The sequence below is a fragment of the Hippoglossus hippoglossus genome, chromosome 7, assembly GCF_009819705.1.
Source record: "Hippoglossus hippoglossus isolate fHipHip1 chromosome 7, fHipHip1.pri, whole genome shotgun sequence".
Taxonomy (NCBI): domain Eukaryota; kingdom Metazoa; phylum Chordata; class Actinopteri; order Pleuronectiformes; family Pleuronectidae; genus Hippoglossus; species Hippoglossus hippoglossus.
In genome coordinates this window covers 587,932-605,707 of record NC_047157.1, presented here as the reverse complement: position 1 = coordinate 605,707, position 17,776 = coordinate 587,932, and the positions used below count along the sequence as shown (strand labels likewise).

Sequence of the window (17,776 nt, the reverse complement as noted above, 5' to 3'; positions counted from 1 at the left end):
CTGACACTTCGCATGACTCAATGTCAACAGTACTGAGACCAAATGACCTGAGCTTGTCTTTTACAGAACTTTTCACATCAGCAGTGGGTGGCATAGCTGATTGGGTATAGCTGACAAGGGGAACACCCGAAGGTTCAGCAACATCCATGTCTTCAAGCGCTACACAGGGGTAGACATCAGCCAACTTTGCATTGCGCCTCAGCCGTACAGGCTTGTCAGATGTATTGATGAGCTTTAGTGGGACCCACCTGTCTCCCCACAGCTGAGTTACCATCTTTGCGACCAAAACACCTCTAGGAGCTGAGCGGGATGATGTAAGTTCTGTTATGACGGTGCTGCCTAGGGAAACAGCAGTGTTCTTTGGTAGTTTTCCCCAGAGAAGATATTCACGCCCAGGCTCAAGGCAGGTAGCTGAGTTACACCTGACTGTACCGACCTTGTCAGGAATATTTTCACCTTTCCAGGGATTCAGACCAGAGAGCATAGACAGGAAATGTTCAGTCTCTGGGTCTCTTGTTGAGCAGGGGCTGGACACCGTACTCCAGTAAGACTCACAGTGTTTAGACTGGTGCAGAATATGTTTTATGACATTGGTCCCTAGTATCAGCTCATCATGCTGTCCTGGGACAACAAGTGTGGGAACCAACATTTTGCAGCCATACACTTCCATCTCCACATCGAAGGCACACTTGGGCTTAACACGAAGTCCCCCACATCCAACAAGGACTACATTCGCATCAATCTGATTGTGGTCAGTTATCACTCCGGCCTCCCTCAGCTTCATCTCGGCTGATTCACTGATACTGCATGCCATTGAACCGCTGTCCAACATGCCACCCATTGTCACTGTCCCACCCATCGTCACAGGCGTGTAGAAAAGACTGTCACTACGGCCCACTCTGTGAATATTCTGAAACACAACAACTTCAGAGTCATTACATGAGCCTTTCACAGACGTGTAAACTGTCTCAGCATCAGACACGTCAACTGTTTGGGAGTCTGTGGTGCGACCTGTACTGCCTCCCTCAGAATACAGGTCAACTAGTTTTCCTCAGCCTGGAATTCAGAGGATTTGTTGGCAGGGCAATTCAGTTTATTGTGGCCAGGGGCGAAGCAGGCAAAACACAGTCTCTCTGACATGCAGTGTGAAATGGTTGTGTGGCTGATGTCATTACAGACTTTACAAGCCGCCTCTCTGGAGCGCCGGTCACGAGAAGTACGCTGGAACCTCCCACCTTGAAACTGATGAGAATTACTCCGCTGCTGCATCTTGTCCATCATCTCCTGAAACATGTTGGCCATTTGAATGAGAAGTCTCTCCTCTGACTGTTGGAGATTCTGTGCCACAGCTGGTACAGAGGCATGACCTGAAGCATGGTGGGATTCACATATAACTTGGGGAGACGCTGGAGAGGGACAAGGAACATGACACACATGACGCTGGGCTTGGAGAGGGAAAGGAGGGGAACCCAGAGTGTGGCACTGCTCAGCTACTGCCAGACTTGCCGGTGATGGGCTGGGCTGCTCAGAATCAACAGTGGTTAAATGGCTTTTTAGCTGCACAGCCCCAGTGGCTCTAGCACTAGCTCTTAGTTCTCTTTGATGATCATCAATCCTCAGCTGAACATCACGCGGGGTCCACTCATGGATTGGCTTACATTTCAGGGCAAAGGATAACTCTGGGTCAGGGCAGTGTTTGACGAACATGAGAGCCACTTCATCATTCATGTTCTCTGTCCGCTTCCCTTGTCTGCGCAGGCCCTCAAGTGCTAGGTCTGCTGCCTTGTTGAGCCTTATCCAGTAGTCGACTGGGTTTTCCCTGTGTTTGGGCAGAGTGGAGTAAAAATCTGCGAGAGGGAGACACGAGGGAGCATCACTGAAATATTGGAGAAGAACATCGTACATTATTTCAGGTTTTTGTTCACCATGAATTGTAGGATCACTACGCAAAGCAATCTTCACAACATCTCTTGCCTTGCCCATCAAATGGCACATTATTTCTTCTGCTTGGTCACAAACAGGAATCTCTTGCTTTCTGAGGTGAGTTTTAGTCAAGTCAATCCAGTCGTCGACCGAGTATTTGTCAGTGCCGTCACCTCTGAATGTCTGTAGTCCTTTATCCGACTTAACATGGACTGTCACACGTGGGAGGTCATGTCTGGTAACGTCACTGTGTGTGTTCTGGGTGTTAGTAGTTGTCTGGCCGTCACTATTCAAGTTAACAACACCAGCTGACATTAACTTTGCAACAATGGACTCACCAATCTGAGCGCCTAACTGCCCCACCATGTCTGTGAGATTTTGCATTGCATCAACATTACTGTTAGGAGTGGAAGTCTGGGGTCCCTCCCTCATTAACCCACTAACGGGAGTGCAACCTGGGCTCTGACCTAACCCTGTATCAGCACAACTATCAGTTAAGAACTTTGAATGACCCACATTCCTACTGCCAGCAATGTCACTGAGCCACACACCCCTACCTTTTGGCAGACGAGGACTAGCGAATTCATCCATTGTTATTTCAGCGGCTGCTTTCAACCATTAAATGTACTTGCGTTGTGTATATTAAACCAGAACCAAAATAGAGCATAAAAGTAGGTAAATAAAAAGTACACAAATTATTTAACAACAAAAACAGTTGTCAACTCACTGGAGGAGAGAAAAAAAAAAAAATTTAAATCACATGCCCTAAACAATAGTCTTTTCTAGATCTGACCACACTGTAATCTTGAAACGTAGATCAGGACGGCAGCACAGCATCCGCGGCGATGAGCATCAAGCTGATCTGTAGATCCAAAAAGGTCACGGCACCAGTGTAACGGATTTGGATTGGCCACAAGGATGAATGACTCAGGGGGTTGGTTTCCAGCTTTTTATTCACCTGTAAAAACACATTGCTTTGCTGTGGTTATTTTACACCTCCTGCTGCATCTCCGTTCTTAAACCCTCAGCAATGTAAAACAACACTGAGGGGGGGGAGGGGTTGACAGGAAGTATCAGCTTTCGGAGGAACACAAAAGGTGACGCACAGCAAGGTCACTTCCGCAGGTAATCGTTAATAAAGTAAAATAACTAATAAAATTCACAAATACAAATTCTAAATAAAAATAAATAAAGTACATTTCTAACTCTGTTACATGTGCTCTACCTTGTTGATTGTCTGCTCCTCCCCGATTGTTTGCACCTGTTCCTCATCACCTCGTGTATTTAGTCTGTGTGTTCCTGTGTCGCATTGCCAGTTCGTCTTTGTTTCCCCGTGTCTCAAGCGTCCCAGCGATTTCTATGATAATTAAGTTTCTAGTGATTCCGACCCCGGCCTGTGTAATCGACTCCGCTTTTGCTTCTTCCCTGTCGGTACCTCTGCCTGTTCAACAATTGTCACCTGTGTACCGAACCTGGACTGGATCTCCTTCGACTTCTGCTGCTGCCCGACACTTATTGGAATATTGTGTTTGTTACTGGACTGCCACTCCGTGTACCGAAACCATTCAGTAAAAGTTATTCTTTATCATCTGTCTCCGAGTCGAGCATTTGAGTCCAACACATCTCAGTACATTACAAATAGTCCACGTCGGATCAAACGACACCAGCCGCCAGCAGTCCAAGCTGACATTTGTCTATTTGGCCGCACCTCAAAGCTGGACAGTATGGACCTAACTCTCCACATGGTGCTGATTAATGCTAGGTCTATAACCAACAAAACTTTTGTACGAAATGACTTTTTCATATCCTGTGATCTGGACTTTATGCTCCTGACCGAGACCTGGCTTCATATTGGTGAGTCCACAGCTTTTTATGAGCTTCTCCCTCCTGACTGTACTTTTTTCAGCTCTCCCCGGACCACTGGTAAAGGTGGAGGGGTAGCCACTGTATTTAAATCCATCTTTCAGTGTCAAGAGTCGGTAACTGTCACCTATTCTAGTTTCGAGCTTCAGCTCTTTGAGTTAAATGCCTCCTCCCCCGTGCTGTGTGCTGTAGTGTACCTTCCCCCGAAATTCAACAAGGAATTTATGCAAGAGTTTGCTGAATTCATAGCGGGTATTTCGATGGATTATGACCATTCATTTGTGGGGATTTTAATGTACATATATCCTGTGAAACTAAACCTATGGCTAAAGACTTCTTAAATCTTATAAATTCCTTTAATCTCACCCAGTCAGTGTCTGGACCCACACATGAAAAGGGGCACACATTAGACCTTGTGTTGTCTTATGGCCTACACGTTCAGGTCAATGAAATCTGTGATACTTGTATATCAGATCATCTGCCGGTTTTATTTACGATTACTGTCCCTGGCTCTATAGTCAAGCCATCTCCTCCTGCACGCTGCCGCCGTATAATTAATAGTCAAACTCCGTTGCATTTCTCTGCCATTTTTAAAGACTCTGTGCTCTATAGCTTGGATGGAAGTGATGTTCTCAGTGCTGATGAGCTTATCTCTCTTTTTAACTCAACCTGCACAAGCACTTTGGACTCTGTAGCTCCTTTGAGGATGAAACGCACTAAAGCACTTTCAGAGCTATGGCTAAACGACTCTACCCGCGCCCTCAGACGTGCATGTCGGCAAGCAGAGAGAAGGTGGAAAAAGGACAAACTCAGAGTATCATATGAAATCCTACAGAGCTGTCTATCTGACTACCAGAAAGCGGTAAAATCTGCAAAAACTAAGTTTATATCTAACCTGGTCTCCAATAACTATCACAGGCCTCAGGTTCTTTTTAATATTTTTAATAATATCATAAACCCCTGTAGTCCTACTCCTATTCTACCTACACCTGTCCTCTGTGATTCCTTTCTTAAATTTTTTGTTGAAATAATTTCTGTTCTTAGATCTTCTTTAACTATGTCCACTGACCATCAACCCCCTATCCCTCCCATGCGCCAAGCTGTCTTTGGTCAATTCGAGCCCATATCAATATCCTTCCTATCCGAGGTGGTTCACCATCTGCGACCCACAAATTGCCCTTCCGATAGCATCCCCGCCAGTCTTCTTAAAGGGGACATTGTATGCCCATTTTACCACAAGTTGATATGGTTCCTTGGGGTCTTAATGAAATGTCTGTAACATACTTTGGTCAAAATACCACAAGGATCATTTAAAACAGCACCCTTTTTACCCTGTCTAAAACAGCCCTCCACAGAGTGACCTGTTTTGAGTGCCTGTTCCTTTAAATGCTAGTGAGCCAGCTCCCCCCTCTCCCCCCATGATTTTAAACGATATAAATTACATATTTTATGATATAAATTATCAAATATGCATCCCATACTTTGTATTCCCCTTCTGTTGTCCTGGAGTTTTAATTTTCCCAATCACATAATTAAATGTCCCCCTCTGCCCATCCACTACAAGCACACAAGCAGATAGACAGAGAGAGAAAGAGAGAGGGGGGGGGGGGGCTATGAAGACCATCATTTACCCCCGAACCCCGACATTCAACGGGTGCAACATCAAGCGGAGAAAGCAGAATCGCGGGCTGACCAGCGCGGAGAAATGCGTGTGCCGTGTGAACAGCCAGGCGGCTGCATGCTTGAGAATGGCGCTGCACGGCGCTTCCGCGTCCGGTGTAAACCCGGCGTAACGAGTGTGGGGGGGGGGGGGGGGGGGGGCGGGGGGTGGGCCAAGGCCATGTAGGGAGACTTCCAGTGTATTGTGACGACACAATACACAGGAAGCTCATTCCAGTCACTCAAGCATGACGTTTCTGACTTAGAGGAACCATAACAAAACGCGCAAGTGTTTTTTTTTCCAGAGTTTTTGGGTTGGTAGACATGCCAGATACCCAAATTAACGTGTAGAAGCACTAACAAAGTGGAATTTTCATGATATGTCCCCTTTAAGGAAGTCTTCGACACTGTTGGCCCATGTATTCTGTCATTGATAAACACCTGTCTTCTCTCTGGTAGCGCCCCAGCTGCCTTTAAACATGCTGTTGTACAGCCCTTGTTAAAGAAAGAAAACCTTGATCCCTCTGTTCTCTCTAATTTCAGGCCCATTTCTAAGCTGCCTTTCCTGTCCAAAATCCTAGAGAAGGTAGTTCTCACCTAGTTGCAAACATTTCTTATCAACAGTAATGTATATGAAAAGTTCCAATCAGGTTTTAAACCGCATCATAGTACCGAAACAGCTGAGAGTTTTTAACGATTTGATTTTAACTGTTGATTCAGGAGATTCTGCTGTCCTAGTGCTCCTAGACCTGACGGCCGCTTTCGACACGGTCGATCACGCAATCCTAATATCACGCCTGGAAAACTTTGTAGGTACAGCACTCAGGTGGTTTGAGTCTTACTTAACATATAGGAGTTTCTCTGTCCACCTGGGTGACTACTCCTCTGGGAAGGCCCCACTTACATGTGGGGTACCTCAAGGATCCATTCTAGGCCCTGTCCTTTTCTCCCTATATATGCTGCCCCTAGCATCATTTAAAAAATATATAATGCCTCCTTTCACTGCTTTGCAGATGACATTCAAACATACTTGCCCCTGAACCATAAAACTAAGACATCACTGCAGCCCCTGCTTGAATGCTTAAATTACATAAAATCATGGATGGATTCAAACTTCCTCAAATTAAACAACAATGAGACTGAGGTTATCATATTTGGACAATCAGAAATGCTAGTTGTGGACAATCTTGTGCCTTTGGCTCCTAATACTCACTCCACTGTAAAGAGTCTTGGTGTTCTTTTTGACAGGGCTTTTAATTTTGAAAAGCAAGTTTCCTCAGTAGTCAGAGGTAACTTTTTTCAACTAAGACAAATAGCCAAGGTAAAGGCCTACCTCCCACAAAAAGACCTAGAGAGAGTTATCCATGCGTTCATAAACTCCTGTCTTGATTATTGCAATTCCCTGTATGTAGGCTTCGACCAATCCTCCATTAAACGCCTGCAGCTAGTCCAAAATGCTGCTGCTCGCCTGCTGACTAGGAAAAAAAGAGAGACCATATCATATTCATGTTGCGCCTCCTACACTGGCTTCCTGTTTGTCACAGGATCATTTTTTAAATCGTTCTTTTAACTTTTAAATCTCTTAACGGACTGGCACAGTCTTACTCTTCCGAACTTCTCTGTACGCACACTCCAGTTAGGGAACTGAGATCAGCCACTCAACTGCTCCTTGACAAAAATAAGACAAGGCTAGTAACCAGAGGTGATCACGCCTTCGCAGTAGCCGCCCCAAACCTGTGGAACAACCTACCACTTCACATTAGATCTGCCCCGTCTTTAACACACTTTAAATCACTACTAAAAACACATCTGTTCTCCCAGGCTTTCTCCTCGAGTTGAGTACGTTTTATCGCAGCTGATTTTATTTGTCTTATCGTATATCTTGTTTTTTTTTTAAATTATTATTATTTTATTTTATTTGTATTACTTGCTCTATGATGTATTACGTTTTACTGTCCTTTTGTTGTACCATTACACCTGTAAAGCACTTTGGTCAACTAAGTTGTTTTAAATGTGCTATATAAATAAAGTTGGCATTGACATTGACATTAATCATGTGAAGTTTGGGACAGATCTGAGCATGTATTTTGAAGTTATTACAACATCCTGTGTTATGGCGAAACACAAAAAATTCAATGCCATGCAGGAGACATGCCATTCAACGTAAACAAAATGCCCAGTGCATTCTGGGTGTTTTAGCATGGCTATCGTTTGGGGAAAAGGGATTATCACAGCCCTTTCCCCCCAGTCTTCTCCAGTCAAATTGCTCTTCGTTACGTGCACAGAGCCAGTAACTACCAGTAACTTTACCAATTAAAGATCATGGCAGACGAACCCCAGGTGATGAGAGGCTGGTTACGTTTTCTGTGGTGTGATCACCTCTAGCAAGCGATTGTCAGGCTTTACGCTGGTGCAGTGGGCCCTGGGTTCCTCCTGGTGCAGGAAAATGCCCAGCCTCATGTGGTCAGAGTCTGTAGGCAGTTTCTAGATGACGGAGGCATTGATGCGATTGACTGGCGCTCACGTTCCCCCGACCTAAATCCAATTGAGCACTTATGGGACATTATGTATCGGTGTATCCATAACCACCAAGTACTGCCACAGACTGTCCAGGAGCTTACTGATGCCTGGGAGGAGATCCCCCAGGACACCATCAGCCGACTCATCGGGAGCATGCCCAGACATTGTCTGGAGTGCATACAGGCCATACACACTACTAAGTCACATTATAAGTTGCAAGATGGATCACCTGGGATTTCTATTTTTTACTTAGATTTTCTGTGTGGTTTTGAATCCAGCCATCAATGGGTTGATGTTTTTGGTTTCCATTGACCGTTGAGAGCTTCCAGGGGGAGGCAGAGAGCTGCCAAGGTGATTTCGAGAGCACCCCTTGACAAAGAAGAAAGCTATTATGTTTTGAATAGTATTTATACTTTGAGTTAATGTAAAATACTTTGGTAACACTTTATAATAACTATACACTATGAAGCATTAGTTAAGTATTAGTAACTAGTGAATTCAACATTTATAAAGCATTGTTTCTACATTAGTAGACATGAGTAAATAATTCATAAACAAAGTAGTAAATGTTTTATTCTTGATAAATAATAAAATGCATTTAATCTTATTTTCATACTTTGTAAATGATTTACTAACCTTTTCTAAATTAGATATATCAATTACAAACCAGTTATTTAGAAGTTGTAAATCGTTAATAAGATCCTTTAGAAAGTGTAAGTAGATGGTTAACAAACTATTTATTTCTACATTTGTACATGCATTTATACATGTAATGAGTTAGACATGCACCAATGGTTAGTGAGTTCATTAATAGATCTTTTGTAAATACTTATACTGTAGTTGATTAATTCAGGAAGTTATCAGTTGTTAGTTAAGTATTTTGTATGACCTCATCTAAAGTGAAGACTATCTATGACAAAGCATTTACAAATGAGATTGAAAGGTGTGACGACCCTCTCATTCTGCCTGCCGGTGTGCCTTGCTCTGTGCTGGTGGGTGGAGCTACAGCCACCTACCTGCCCATCGGGGTGGGCCTTCCCAGAATGCATATAAGTCTGCTCTTCTGGGAGTGTCTCTCTCTCTCAGCAGGGCCTGCTGCACCAGCCTGAACCTGGATCCTTTGTTTGGTTTGCTGCACTAACAAACACGCATCACACGATATTCTCACTCATCCACACACTTCTGACACCACTGATGCCCTTCATACTTACACACCTCACAAGTTAGGAAATATGATGTTTGAGTTCAGTTGAATAAACTACTTTTGACTGGTCGATCTGTGTGTGATCTCCCTTTTTGTTGCCAGCCTTGAGTCAGGTGGTAACAAATGGGGGCTCGTCCGGGATCAGAAAGGATTAGTATTGTAAAGTGGTAAATGTAACTTTTGTTAAAGGGAGTTTTTCTACACAGATGTTTGGTTAAATTGTAGTTTCCTGAAACTGCTGGCAGAGGTAAGGGCTGCTAAGTTATTTGGAACCCTTATTTCCTGTTAGGCATAAGCAATGAGGGGCACTAGTTGTCTCTCATTGATCCTTTTTTTGTTTTAGTTTGTTGTTTTTGTGCAGTAAGTGGTTAGAGCAGTTGCTCGGGGGCACTACCATGACTGACTAGGTGATTTTCAGCGTGCTGAAGGTTAACCGGGTTACTGGGCTTTGTGCTTAATCTATCCTGCCACTAACCTGCATGAAGTCTAGGGATGAGTTACTCAGCTAGAACTGGTTAGGCAGCTAGTCAGAGGGATGGGGTTCCTTATTTAAAGCAGCCTGTCACCCTGTTAGTTAGTAGTGGAACACTTTGTATTAGTTTGTAGTAATTGCTTGTTTGATAAGTGCCTCTAGGTGGCAGGGGAACTGGTGAAATGGCTTCCATTGACGACTTTGTTCATACTCCAAGCGATGAGTTGCTAAACTCTTTCAAAAAAGATCAGCTCGTGAAAGTAGCTGAGCATTACGATGTTGAACTTCCAAAAAAGTTAAATAAAGATGAATTGTTGGCCACATTGAAGCACAAATTAGTGGAGAAAGAGGTTCTGCCTGTCTTAGTGGGGAGTTTAAAAGCACCGGAAGAAATGGATAGTGTTTCAGATGTAGCCTCCCCCAGGGTAACTGGGCCAGTTATGATGTCCAAAATGGCTCCTGTTTTGACTGGACTTGGGTTTACATTTGAGCAACAAAAAGAGCTTATCTTGCTACAACAGCAACAGGAACATCAAAATACCCTGGCATTAGAAAGGTTAAGACAAGATGCCCATCTTCGGGAGGCTGAACTAGCCCATGTTCAGGCAAGACAACAGTTAGAGTTGGAGCGATATAAGTTGGAGCTTATAAGTGAAGGAAAGCTTCAGGCTAAGCCACAGAAGTTTGGAGAGTCAGATTCGTTTATTCCTCATATTCCGTCATTTGATGTTGCTGTCAACTTACGGTTAGTTCCTAAGTTTAATGAAAGGGACCCTGACATTTTCTTTGTGTTGTTTGAACGTTTAGCAGAGGCACGAAATTGGTCGGACGCGGAGCGTACCCTATTGCTTCAATGTGTGCTCACTGGCAAGGCCCAGGAGGCTTTCTCAGCCTTGAGTGTTACTGATAGTGGTAGCTACCAGTTGGTTAAAGCTGCGGTACTTAGGACATATGAATTGGTACCGGAAGCTTATCGGCAGCGATTCAGATTACTCAGAAAAGAGAAGCAGTCTCACACTGAGTTTGCTTGCGAGTTATCCACTCACTTTAATCGCTGGTGTGCTGCTTCTCAGGTTAATACTATGGAGGATCTTCAAGAACTAATCTTGCTGGAACAGTTCAAAAATACTTTGCCTGACCGTGTTGTTACCTACATTCAGGAAAAGCAAGTAAGCAGAGTTACAGATGCTGCTAGATTGGCAGATGAGTTTGTCCTGACCCATAAAGGTTTGTTTGGTGACAACCGTGGTCGTGGAGATTCTGGCTCCCGAGGGAGCATTGTTAGAGCTAACTCCGGTAAGTTTTGGTCAGAAGGGACAGAAAGGTTTTCAGGTAAAGCAGAGCATGGTTTACGGGGAAAGCTGGACCCAAATCGCGTCTGTAATTACTGTCATGGAAAGGGTCACTGGCGAAATGAGTGTCTAATGCTGAGGAAAATATCAAAGCCTGTTTATTTTCTGGGAAAACCATCTGCGGCTGCTGTGTCTCTTCGTGCCGAAGAAAGGAGCCGTGTCATTGCCGCCGTGCAGGCACACACTAAACCGCCTTCGTTAAAGTCAGAAATTGAGGTTCCGGTTTGGGCTCAAGAACAGACAAGTTCCTCAGCTAATGAAGACGTTGATCCTGGTTATGCTGCATTTGTGTCTAATGGTTATGTCTCACTGGTCGGGAGTGAGAGGAAAATACCTGTCAAGATATTAAGAGATTCAGGGGCTCTGGACTCATTTATTGTGGAATCTGTGTTGCCATTCTCTCCTGAGACCAACATTGGTTCCAGTGTTGAGGTCAGAGGGATGGGTTTGACGGTCTTCTCTGCTCCTCAGCATAAACTGACACTAGTGTCAAATCTGGTGCAAGGTGATGTGATCATGGGAGTGCGTCCTTCTTTGCCTATGGGGGGAGTGCAGGTCATCTTAGGAAATGACCTGGCTGGCAGTCGAGTGTGGCCTGATGAGCCAGTGGACACTATATCCTCCCAGGTAGGAAATTCTGAGTCCCTCAAAACCCCTTCGGTGGTACTTCCCACCTGTGCAGTGACACGCGCTACGAGCCGTGCCAGTGGGGATTCCTGTTTTGAACATTCTGATAAGAAAAGAGAGTCCGTATCTTTTGTGCCTGCTTTCCCCTTGCCTGTGTCTTGCAGTGACCTTGTGAAAGAGCAAAAAGATGACCCAACACTTCATGCTCTGTACAACCAGCTTCTTCCTGATGATGAGGTGGAGAGTGCAGCCCATGGTTATTTTCTCCAAGACGGCCTGTTGGTGAGAAAATGGGTTCCCCAGGGGGAATGTTTTATGGGGGAGGAAACTTTACAAATTGTTCTACCCTCTAGTGTAAGACTCACTGTACTTCAGACTGCTCATGATGGCGTTGCAGGTCATTTAGGGGTAAGAAAAACCTATGATAGAGTTAGGAGACATTTTTACTGGCCTCTTTTGAAAAGAGACATTTCGGCTTTCATAAAAACTTGCCATGTACAGTGGGGCAAAAAGATGAGAGAGGCCTGTAATTTTCATCATAGGTATACCTCAACTACGAGAGACCAAATGAGAAAAAAAAATCCAGGAAATCACATTGTAGGATTTTTAAAGAATTTATTTGCAAATTATGGTGGAAAATAAGTATTTGGTCAATAACAAAAGTTCATCTCAATACTTTGCTATATACCCTTTGTTGGCAATGACAGAGGTCAAACGTTTTCTGTAAGTCTTCACAAGCTTTTCACACACTGTTGCTGGTATTTTGGCCCATTCCTCCATGCAGATCTCCTCTAGAGCAGTGATGTTTTGGGGCTGTCGCTGGGCAACACGGACTTTCAACTCCCTCCACAGATTTTCTATGGGGTTGAGATCTGGAGACTGGCTAGGCCACTCCAGGACCTTGAAATGCTTCTTACGAAGCCACTCCTTCGTTGCCCGGGCGGTGTGTTTGGGATCATTGTCATGCTGAAAGACCCAGCCACGTTTCATCTTCAATGCCCTTGCTGATGGAAGGAGGTTTTCACTCAAAATCTCACGATACATGGCCCCATTCATTCTTTCCTTTACACGGATCAGTCGTCCTGGTCCCCTTGCAGAAAAACAGCCCCAAAGCATGATGTTTCCACCCCCATGCTTCACAGTAGGTATGGTGTTCTTTGGATGCAACTCTGCATTCTTTCTCCTCCAAACACGACGAGTTGAGTTTTTACCAAAAAAGTTCTATTTTGGTTTCATCTGACCATATGACATTCTCCCAATCCTCTTCTGGATCATCCAAATGCTCTCTAGCAAACTTCAGACGGGCCTGTACATGTACTGGCTTAAGCAGGGGGACACGTCTGGCACTGCAGGATTTGAGTCCCTGGCGGCGTAGTGTGTTACTGATGGTAGCCTTTGTTACTTTGGTCCCAGCTCTCTGCAGGTCATTCACTAGGTCCCCCCGTGTGGTTCTGGGATTTTTGTTCACCGTTCTTGTGATCATTTTGACCCCACGGGGTGAGATCTTGCGTGGAGCCCCAGATCGAGGGAGATTATCAGTGGTCTTGTATGTCTTCCATTTTCTAATAATTGCTCCCACAGTTGATTTCTTCACACCAAGCTGCTTACCTATTGCAGATTCAGTCTTCCCAGCCTGGTGCAGGTCTACAATTTTGTTTCTGGTGTCCTTTGACAGCTCTTTGGTCTTGGCCATAGTGGAGTTTGGATTGTGACTGTTTGAGGTTGTGGACAGGTGTCTTTTATACTGATAACGAGTTCAAACAGGTGCCATTAATACAGGTAATGAGTGGAGGACAGAGGAGCCTCTTGAAGAAGTTACAGGTCTGTGAGAGCCACAAATCTTGCTTGTTTGTAGGTGACCAAATACTTATTTTACCGAGGAATTTACCAATTAATTCATTAAAAATCCTACAATGTGATTTCCTGGATTCTTTCCCCCCATTCTGTCTCTCATAGTTGAAGTGTACCTATGATGAAAATTACAGGCATCTCTCATCTTTTTAAATGGGAGAACTTGCACAATTGGTGGCTGACTAAATACTTTTTTGCCCCACTGTATGTCAATTGACTGGAAAACCAAATCAGACAATTAAGCCTGTCCCTCTGTATCCCATTCCAGTTGCTGAACAACCATTTGAGCATCTGATCATTGACTGCGTTGGTCCCTTGCCACGATCCAAAGTTGGTAGTAACTTTTTGTTCACAGTGATGTGTCAGGCTACACGCTATCCGGCTGCCTATCCCCTCAGAAACATTACCACCAAGTCTATTTTGAAAGCTCTGACACAGTTTATGTCTATTTTTGGTATCCCGAAAATTATTCAATCCGATCAAGGGTCTAACTTCACTTCAAAGTTGTTTGCAGAAGTGCTGAACCAGTTAAAAGTCGAACATTCTCAGTCCAGCGCATACCATGCCCAGAGCCAGGGAGCTCTAGAAAGGTTTCATCAAACGTTGAAGTCCCTACTCCGTGCTTATTGCACTGAGTTGGACCGTGACTGGGAGGAGGGATTACCTTGGCTGATGTTAGCTGCCAGGGAGGTGTCCCAAGAGAGCTTGGGTTTTAGTCCCAATGACCTGGTCTTTGGTCACACAGTGCGAGGCCCTTTAGCCTCCCTGCACAGTGACTGGCAAGCCAAGGAGGCCCCCAAAAACGTAATAGATCATGTAAATGGTTTCAAACTGCGGCTTTATCAGGCTAATAAAATGGCGAGAGAGAACTTACAGGCAGTTCAAAATAAAATGAAGAGTCTGTATGATCGGCGTGCGGAATGCCGGGAATTTTGTACTGGGGATCAAGTTCTGGCACTTCTGCCTTTAGTTGGCTCTCCTTTCCAGGCTAAGTTCTCTGGCCCTTATACCGTGATCCGAAAAGTGTCGGACCTTAATTATTTAATCTCGACCCCTGACCGGAAAAAGGCTGTGCAGTTGTGTCACATTAATTTGTTAAAACCCTACTTTGCTCGCTCCCCTGTGCCAGGTCCTGGGTCGTCGTTTTCATCTGTTGCTGCAGCAGTTCCAGTGGGTCCTTCAGCTCCACCTCTTGATCCGACAGGAGAATTGGAGGATGAGTGTTATACACCAGATGATGGCATGTTGAAAGGGCGTCTTAAAAACTCGGAGTCACTTTCCAATCTTGATGCAATATTGAATCATTTACCTGTACCAAAGCGAACAGAGTTGGTGAATATTATTAAGGGTTATCCCTGCCTGTTTGCAGATGCACCTTCTTGTACTCATCTTCTTGAGCATGATATTGACGTGGGAGAGGCCCAGCCAGTCAGACAACGCTTTTATCATATGTCTCCAGATAAAAGAGAGCATTTAGAAGCAGAGGTCAAATATATGCTGGAAAATAACATTGCTGAGCCATGTGCATCTAGTTGGTCTTCCCCATGCTTACTTGTAAAGAAGCCAGATGGTACGTTTAGACCATGTACGGATCTCCGAAAGGTGAATCAGGTGACTAAGCCAGACTCATTTCCACTCCCACGTATGGAGGACTGTGTGGACCAGGTGGGCTCTGCGAAGTTTGTCAGTAAGTTTGACCTACTTAAAGGCTACTGGCAAGTTCCTTTAACTTCCAGAGCTAGGGAGATTGCCACCTTCATTACATCCAGTGGTTTGTATTCCTATACAGTTATGCCGTTTGGGTTACGTAATGCCCCAGCCACCTTCCAGCGCCTAATGAACAAGGTGGTGTCAGGATTGGTGGGCTGCGCTGTGTATTTGGATGACGTGGTGATTTACAGTGACACATGGGAGAATCATCTTCAGCGCATTCGGGCACTGTTTGACCGTCTGACCTGGGCTCGTCTGACCATTAATCTGGCAAAATGTGAGTTTGCTAAGGCAACAGTAACGTACCTGGGAAAGGTAGTTGGCCAAGGGCAGGTGCGCCCACTAAGAGCAAAAGTATGGGCAGTTGATCAGTTTCCTGTTCCGACAACCAAGAAAGAACTCTCTCGTTTCTTGGGTATGTTGGGGTACTATCGTGGGTTTTGTAAAGATTTTTCCACAGTGGTTGCCCCACTCACTTCTCTTCTTAGCCCAAAGGTTAAGTTTGAGTGGTCTCTCGCTTGTCAGGAAGCTTTCGAGTCTGCCAAGACGTTGTTGTGTTCTGCCCCTGTCCTTGCAGCCCCGCAGATGGACCAGCCGTTCTCGCTGTATACTGATGCTAGTAAGGTGGGAGCTGGTGCGGTATTGATGCAGGCTAATGAAAGCGGCGTTGGCTGCCCGGTGAGTTTCTTTTCTAAAAAGTTCAATTCACACCAGTTAAACTACTCAATTATTGAAAAGGAGGCAATGGCACTCATCTGGGCATTGAAACACTTTGAGGTTTATGTGGGGGGTGGAGTAAGACCTTTAGTGGTGTACACGGATCATAATCCCTTAACCTTTCTCCACTCACTCCAAAACCCAAATCAAAGGCTTATGCGTTGGTGTCTTTTCCTACAGCCATTTCATTTAGATATATACGACATGTAAAAGGAACTGAAAATACGGTGGCCGATGCCATGTCCCGAGCTATCATTGTAAGTTAACTTGTGTTTTTGGTCCCTGCAGGGTCTCCTTCTGTCTGTTCTGGTTTTCTTCTCTCTTAAATTGCTTCTTAAGGTACCAAAGTTGCAGGGGGGGGGGAGTCACAATGCTCAGGGGTGAGATTGCCTGCAGGGGGTACAGACATTCACAGGTTAACAGTAATATGCCTAATTGTGTTTAATTAAAATCTGTAGTATTATATGTTGGTTTAGTTATTGAACAGGTAGTTGTTAGTATTTGCCAACTTTTGGGGATCCAAAGGAGGACCCCCATCTTAAGGGAGGGGGTGTGACGACCCTCTCATTCTGCCTGCTGGTGTGCCTTGCTCTGTGCTGGTGGGTGGAGCTACAGCCACCTACCTGCCCATCGGGGTGGGCCTTCCCAGAATGCATATAAGTCTGCTCTTCTGGGAGTGTCTCTCTCTCTCAGCAGGGCCTGCTGCACCAGCCTGAACCTGGATCCTTTGTTTGGTTTGCTGCACTAACAAACACGCATCACACGATATTCTCACTCAGTTATTGTCCGGGTTAGGGTTTATGGGGTTCGGGAGGACCCAAAGATGCAGAAGCAAATTAAGTGGTAAAACAAAAAGTGTTTTATAATTAAGGCAAGGTTCAAACAAAACAAAGAAACTTGTGTTTGTGTGCGTGTGAGGTGAGCCAACATTGTGATGCCCACCCCCCTCCTATTAGACACTGATGGCTTCAGTCTGCCACGCACAGACTATAATTTCAGTGTCTACTATAACGTAGAATAATATATTTATTTCTTGTTTGCAGAGATTTCCCCAAAAGCGTAACTTCTGTCTCCACCGATTAAAAACTAACCACCGCACTTTGTTACAACTGCATGGAAGAACACATACAGGAGATAAGTCTATGTACGTCAGGACAAAAGGAAGCTGTGAACGGGCGACGCTGCAATTAAACAAAACACTGATGATTTGTTTAATTATACAGGTTTCATCAATAACAAAAAAACAGTACACAGCCTGCTATGATTTAGTCAATGGACAAACTGTGTTAACCTGAAACATTCACAATGTTTACAGATGTTTACGTTACAGGTCCCAGGATTGGTACCACAGCAACAAAGTATGTCTGTAAAATACAGCATGAATGCAGCAGCAATAAAGACACGGAGCATTCAGTTCATCATCCAGACTGCATCTTATTCAAATTCAACACAATTTCAAATACAAGCATTTCTCTGAGTGTCAGTGTTTCAGTTGATAGCTGCATTTTAAAGTGCATAAAACATACATTCAATTATCCTCTCCTTTGTAATGGAATGTGTTCTCAGTGTTACTCACACTTCTGGTGTACATCTTATGTCTCTTTACTTCAAACATCTTAATACACATTATCACTCATATATAAGTGAACAGGGCTACTATAATCACATAGTGCAGGTTACAGTGATACTTAACTGTAGTGACATCAGAAATGAATTCTGGACATGCACACTTAATCACAACACAGTTTTCACTCAGGAAGAAATACAAACATTTTCAATATAAACCTATTGAACATTAGCTTATAACTGGTCTTTATAAGGCACAATAACAATCCATGACTTTATTACAGCGTGTGTGTGTGTCGGCGCTGAAATACA

The 17,776-nt window shown here is 44.4% G+C and overlaps 1 long non-coding RNA gene across 1 annotated transcript; it reads right to left on the bottom strand.

Moving 5' to 3' along the window:
- Positions 1–1,328: 1,328 nt before the first annotated feature.
- Positions 1,329–17,431, bottom strand: LOC117764919. Its single transcript, XR_004614478.1, has 3 exons — positions 17,222–17,431; positions 8,873–8,875; positions 1,329–1,338 (listed from the first exon to the last, which is right to left on the bottom strand). It is a non-coding gene; the product is annotated as an uncharacterized LOC117764919 (long non-coding RNA).
- Between the last annotated feature and the right edge of the window lie 345 nt (positions 17,432–17,776).